This window comes from Trachymyrmex septentrionalis, unplaced genomic scaffold (assembly GCF_001594115.1).
Source record: "Trachymyrmex septentrionalis isolate Tsep2-gDNA-1 unplaced genomic scaffold, Tsep1.0 scaffold97, whole genome shotgun sequence".
In the NCBI taxonomy this organism is placed as follows: Eukaryota; Metazoa; Arthropoda; class Insecta; order Hymenoptera; family Formicidae; genus Trachymyrmex; species Trachymyrmex septentrionalis.
Genome location: NW_017306160.1, coordinates 954350 through 961669, shown reverse-complemented (window position 1 = coordinate 961669; position 7320 = coordinate 954350). Strand labels below are relative to the sequence as shown.

General features: G+C 37.7%; 1 protein-coding gene across 3 annotated transcripts in view; it reads left to right on the top strand.

The window, feature by feature from the left end:
- LOC108756313 (PR domain zinc finger protein 16-like) overlaps positions 1 to 7320 on the top strand; it is an 84881-nt gene that overhangs the window by 52341 nt on the left and 25220 nt on the right. The window lies entirely within an intron of this gene.

Here is a 7320-nt window from a genome sequence, read left to right as displayed (position 1 = left end):
TATATGTATGTATATAAATATATATATATATAATGCTGTTATCTCTTTTTTTATTTTTTCAGATAATAAAAATATACTTATATGTACATGAAAAAAATCTAGAATTAGATTCCTTTTTTTGCTACGCTATATATATTTAATGTAAAATCATTAAATTTAACTTCTTTTACGCTCAAATATTTATGACCTTTCTCAAACAAATAGCATACGTTTACATATTTGATACACGAGGATTCACACGCGAATCTTATTCGATATCATCTCGATTTTAGATTGTCGTCAAACCGTTTGAAAGATGATCGATCTGTTTATGGTTCGAGTTCGGCGCAGGAATGTTTCATTCCGCGTCGATGTTAGTGGGTTTTCTATCCTACTGCTATAATCCCGGGTATTATCCGGCAGATGCCGGTAACAGTAAAGGAAAAAGAGGGAAGAGCAGATAGACAGAGCCGTCTCCTCGCTTCGACAGCAGACACCTGGTCGACTCGTTCGCCGAAGGTGTCATCCACGTTGACAGATCTGTCAATTGGATCGTCTTGCCGGACAACTTTCTATTTCAGTTCCTCCGAAATTTTCGGATTCTTATGGAATCTATTGGAAGTGCATACGGTGGACCGCATATTCCTAAGTCGACCGTAAAATCAATGTTCGAAGTCAGGATCGGGGGGAGTCAGCCCATGAAATCGTCAATAACGGATAATTCCTGCTCTTGCATAATGAGAGTATTTGCAATTTACTTGTCTCATTGTCAGAATGTTATTAATTTATTATTGATTTGTAACGAATTTTTTAGATCGCGATGTAATAATGTTTGACGCGATAATCGATTGTGATTTTCACGATCGGTTCCATCTTTAGAAATTTACCGACATTTGCATTACGTTCGCGCGTCAGAAAAGATTTCCAAATTTGAACGGTAGGAAACTGATCGCGCACTGATTCAAAGGGTGTGATAGATATGATAGCGGCGGCGTTAGCGCATGTCGCACTGACAAAATGTAAATGGCACCATCCATCTAACTGCCGACAAAAAGGCAGCCGGGGCCAACTGTCGGACTGGCGATTACAGGATCGATTAAAGCCAAACTACCCCTTCGTTTCGTCGGGCCGATCTATCAACCCCACGCGCGTAAACGTACGGGCGCGCGAAAGGGAAAACATCGCGAGAGAGAGAGAGAGAGAGAGAGTCAGCCGCGATTTCTCATGTCGATCTGTTTATTCTGAATGTCGTACAAACTGAGATGCGAACTGATAGAAAGTTTTCCAAATTATTCAGATTTTTAATCAAACGTTTAGAGAGAATAATACTAAAATTTAACATATCTCGTATTAATTATTATTAATATATACTAATAGTATTTTATTTTTTTAAATATGCTAATTTTATTGCATAAATAATAAAAAGACTTTGCTTAAAAGCTTGCATATAAAAATATTAAAATCATAGCAATAGGATACACCTTATGATCGAATTTCGACGACAATGTCAGTAACGAATCCTTGGGATCTCACGAACCTTTTTCAGAATCCGGTGAAGCAAAAAAGTTCCCTTTCGGTCGATTCGCACGTTATTTCCCCGATCCTAATCCTTTTCTCACATCCTCACAGAGGAAACGGACTGAAGTTCTCGAGACGCGAGACCAACGAAGGGAGAATAAGAAGCTCGAAACCGAAATTCGCCCCAAATTTCCTCGGTGTTTATCCACCCCGAATTATACCGCGGAAGATCAGGAAGTTTTTATGGGATTGTCGGATTAGGGATGATCGCTCTGAATTAATTTCCCAGTCAATCTAAAAACATTTATTCTTCGAGAAACATATACACATTAATCTGAGATCAATTAATGATCGAAATAATAAAATAATGCTCGATATTAAGAAATCATTTCCTAATTTTCGAGAGAAAAAATTTATCACTTATTTTTTATTAATTCCTGAAGTGAGTCGCAACATTTCCGGATTTCTACAAGAAAGACAATTAAGAGGAAATTTTATTTTTGGGCGATAATATTTTCATGCTATAATATTATATTGCATGTGTAACTGCAGAATTTGCGAAAGGGAACGTAACGCTTACCTTTACGGGGGGGTCTCGAATTATTATCGGGATCCGAATTGCTAGTCGGTAGTTTAGGTATCACCATTACATCACCTGCCGCGAGATTTCTACCTCATTTTCCCAATCTTTCAAAAAGGGTGAGATAAAGCATAAGAGGAAAAAAGATGGAAAAAAAAGGAGGGGAGAGGCGATCGGGATTCGCTCCTCTCCTGGCATATTCTGTTCGGTGACGCGTGATCCGCAGAGCAACCGACCTGCGGCGTGCTTGCGTGGCGACTAAACCAATCTAAGGCTTAAGTTCATTCGGCCGAGAGACCCCTCGCGTGAGGGGCCGGTTCCAATTTGCCGAATGATTTCGAGAACTCGAGTTAAATGATCAACGCGAAATATCAGACAGCGGACGCGAATGAAAGGAGCGAAAGGAAGACGTAGCGAAGAAAAATGGAAATATCATTTCTCTTAGAAATTTTAATAAAGGGTCAAGACTGGAAGAAATGAAAAGGAACATATTCGCACAGTTTTATTCTCGCAGTAGTTACTTTCATGATCGTCATCGTTGTAATCTACAATGACAATGTTGACACATAAAATACCAACCCCTTTAATTTTGCAAGAGATAAAGAAATACGAAATAAGTTTCTTCCTCTGAATTATGTGTTTTGCATGCGATTGATGTTTTTGGGGAGTTGTTTTTAAACACTTAAAAAATTTATAATTTTTCTGAATATGTAAAAATTAATTTTTTAAATAAAGTATGCTAAATAAAGCGCGCATAAGTTTTAACAGGAATCAATGCATTTATAGCAACAAACTGTAGAATATGTTATATATAAGACTCGTAAAACAGGGTTTTATGTAAACAAATAAGTTACATTTTAAATTTTATTTATTATAGATACTAAGTTAGAGGCGGAAGAGAGGGAAATATTTTCATATGTATATCATACTATTAAATGCTACGTGAATTATTATTATGTGTGATTTTAATCATAATTAATTAAATTAATAATAGAATTAATGTTATTAAATTATAATAATAAGGAAAAGAGTCGGGTGCAGAAATTTATGCGCAAAAGTAAATTAATATAATTAAAAAAATTGATTTAATACATTTAAAGTCTTCGCTTACATATTACGGTTCATTTTTTAGCTTTCTTCGGAGCATAGAAATACATCGGGGATTATTATCTATATTTATTATTTATAATTATATATAATTGCTAATCGTGTTTGAGATAATGGATCTCTTATCAAATACTTATTGTATATTATAGATTGAAAAAGAGTTTTTTGTGTGTTACATTAAGAATCATTCATGTGAAACATCAAATTTCAACCCACGAGATTCTCTTACTCCTCCGCGGCTACTTGCATACATTCTCTCTTTTCCAACATTTTCCTTTTTACTTTTCTTCGTCTACATATTGAAACCGACGGCGTTTTTTTTTTCCACGCGGTTACCGGCAACCCCTCTCGAGGTCTCTTGACTCGGATTGGAGACCGTTTGCCTTTCGAAGCAACCACGTGGGAGAAAAGGAGGACCAGAGTACCGCTTGTTTTTCACGTTGAAGCAGCCGCACGCGCCTCGTCGCCCATACGGGGCACTTTTTCGGCAAATCGGTCGGAAAATTTCGCTGTTAGCGACGTATGCAACTGACAAATTATATTAATGGTGATCCTCGATGTAACGTGCCATCGTCAACCACACGAGTTCCATTCCGTGGTTGATGCGCGATATATGATGTTGTCATATTGATATAATTCAAACACATTCGAAATCAATATACATAGCTATACTATGGCTTCTAATTACTTAACATGATATGAAGAGATTTAAAAAAAAACAGAAATATATGGAAAATCTGTGCAGTTAATTTTTATAAAAGTAGAAACGACAAATTTGATCATATCGGTATTCTTTCACGTTCATTATCAGACTGATTTACGAGATTTGTTCTTTCATTCCTTATCGAAATTCATGAAATCGCAACGTCGAAGATGTACGTTCCCTTTATAATTTATATATTTCCTTGAATGCGTGAATGGAGCATCGATATAGATCGCATTGTCGACATTATTAAATTGTTGGCCCATCCTGAAGTAGGCATTTTAGACAATCCGCGCGTCCGCCGTTTCAAACATACAATAGAACACATCGGTGTCTATTATTCGCAGACATTGTCCATGCGAACTGGTCTTTAGGGCGTTACTGGAGGTCAAGCCCCGGAAGTGATTCGACAATGAGGAACATTATGCTCTTCCACCTTCCCCTTCCTTCACCACCTTCTTCTATATCCTCGCCGAAGGCCGATCCCCGTTCTTATTAACTTCCTTAGTGCACGTAAGTGCAACGTGATCACTTTTCGCCTGCATCCAGGGTTCCGCATTAAGTATTTCAAATCGATACTCGAATGGTCAGTGGGATTTCGCGTCCGCCAGTTCTCAAGGCGTAGGGTTACGGTCCGCCTTGCGATTTCCCGTATTTGAATTTGAAATAGGAGAAAGAGGCGTCGAACACGGCGAACTGTGAAGAGAACCTGCGCGGAATCGCAGTGGCCGAAATCGAAGAGAGAAAGAGAAATGGCAGAAAACAAGTGACAATCAGTGACGCGGGGATCTCCGGTATTGTCCGAGCTGTCACATGTCTGACATGCCAGGATATCAAAGGATCCCCGTCCGGTCATCCATGCGAATATTATATACTGGTCAAGAAGACGTAACAATCATGTAATAGGCAGTTGCGGCACCCTGCGTTGCAAATAACATTTGTTAATTTAAAAGTCAATTTGATTTTGCGAGACAATATTCTAATGGCACATATGCTTCTTTATTAATTCGTCATTCGTTCTATGCTCAAATATTTAAATCCCAATAACAGGGAAACGAGGAATTCCGTCATTCAAAAGATACGCCGCATGAAAGTGTGCCTCGCAAGATTTCACGGTGTACAACAGTATAATACATTTTTTACATTGTTTTTTTTTTTTTTTTTTTTTTTTTTTTTTTTTTTTTTTTTTAATAACCACACGAAGTACGGTCCTGAGATTGACCCGTAAATGTCGCGAGAAAACAGGAGCGGCGACGCGTGAGACGGCGGTGCCCAAGTGTGACTCGTGGAACATAATGTAACAGTTCCGAAAAAGTTTTTCTACAAAAGCGCGCGGCATGCACTGCATGGCGCATACGTTATTTTTTCGCAAGGGCGCGAATGCAAGGGCGACCAGGCTAACTAGCCCTTTTCTCGAGGATCGGGTTTTTGATTGACGGGTTTTTGCCAGGTCCTTGCTTGCGCGGAGAGCACCTTCTCGCATTATGTTAATAAAGATATGATACACCTTTGTGCGACCCGTGTCGTTAAAGCGCGTATTTTGACATTTAAATTTACTTGCCTTTAACTCCGAACAAATCTTCGGCGTTCGCCCTTTCGCTCGTTCATCGAGCCAGCGGCTCGGTTGCAAACTTCGAATAGGCCTGTGGCGAAAATTATGAACGCTGCGGCGTTCCTACATCGATTTACATTATATTTAATTCTGTCTTTCATATTTAATATCGTGCATTGTGTTTAGTTATGCGTTACCTTCCGTAAAATATTTTGCATTTGGTAACAATAGTGAAAATTAATAAATGTTTGGAATTCTTTTCGTTTATAAAATGACGGTATAATTTTCAACATAACATAATTTTGTATACATTTATGATACAGTAATTTGCCAATGTTTTCATTGTCGTTAATTAAATTGGCGTTCCTCGAGAGAGAGAGAGAGAGAGAGAGAGAAGAAATCATTTATGAGCGCGGGAACATTAAGAGGCCATATGAGACTCTGTTAAGGCTTAACTCACTTCTCTTTCTGCTAACTCAACTGTAACTCCAATTCTCCGCTTTGCACCCTATCGCACCCTCGAGTGTCCCGTTCCTCTGGGGTAGTAACGGAGGGTGATAAATCTCGCCTGCTCGTTACCCCGCTATCTGTCGATAATAGACATAACCGACACGTGTTGCCTAGTCGTCAGACTGACCTGGGTATCCTGTACAGAGGAGACGAGTCGTCACGATCATCGGTGTCAAAAGACAGAGCCCTCGTGGCGTTTCTCTTATCCTCCCGACCCAGGCTTCCGGAATGATTGATTCTACGATCTTATTTTGTCTCAAATATTGAATTTAGATTAAAATAGGATATATCCATAAATCTAGCAATAAAAAGTAGATCATTAATTTTGTCAATAGACATAGTTGACTTATTTCACTATGTATTTCCTGTTTTGAGATTATTCAGGTTTAAAACATTATATAATTGGATATAACGTAATCTATATTTTTCTTAACATCTTACAAATCTTCTTTAATATCGTATATAATTCAGTTATTGTTATTGGATATTCAGCATTTCCTACTAATTTTCAATTAGATTTATTGGAACTTTTTTCTGAAAGAGTAAATTATTCTTTCTCTATGCAAGTAGTTCTTTTTTGATTTATGAAAAAGAAATTCGTATATTATGTAGGAAAATATTTAAAAATACCACGCTTGTATCTTTTTGGTAAAAATTGGAATATTAAATTCTTTTGCGTTTACAACGTTGAAGACAAGGCAATTGGTCTTTCCGCACCTTCATAGTCAATGTTCCACCCTCTCGCAACGGTTAGGGTGGGTTTGTGGGGTTGATGGTGCCACTCGATGTAGGATAAGGTCTCCGCGTGTGTAGGAAGCCGTCCTTCGTCTTCCTAGGCGTGGACTTAATTGAACTTGTTCGCCAACTCATAACGAGAAGCCGGACAAGTGCGCTCGCGGTAATAATTTACGTGAAACAATCGTCGCCTTTGATGTGCCGATGATTGTCTCGTATTCGCAGGAACTATTACCCTCCGATGCTCGGGTAGGAAAGTTTTCGTGTGATCATGCGTATTCAAAGACAAACTTAAGAATGGTTAAGCAATTGCTGCTAACAGTCTTCGCGCGAAACGGTTTTTGTGTGTATTTAAGCAAAATCAAGTGAAAAGGAAACGCTTACCCGCAGATCAAGATTGAAGCGAGCATATATATTATTATTTAGAAATAAAGAACATTTAGAACCACAACTTATCTACATTTTATTTTACTATATTTAAATAATAACTAAATTTCAATCAAATTTAACTCTTCTCAGAAGATCTTTTATTTCTTTTTTCTTAGATCAAGATATCAAAACGAGCACATATTTATAAAATTAAAATATTTAGACCTGACTTACATACCAATAACATTTATATATATATATATATAT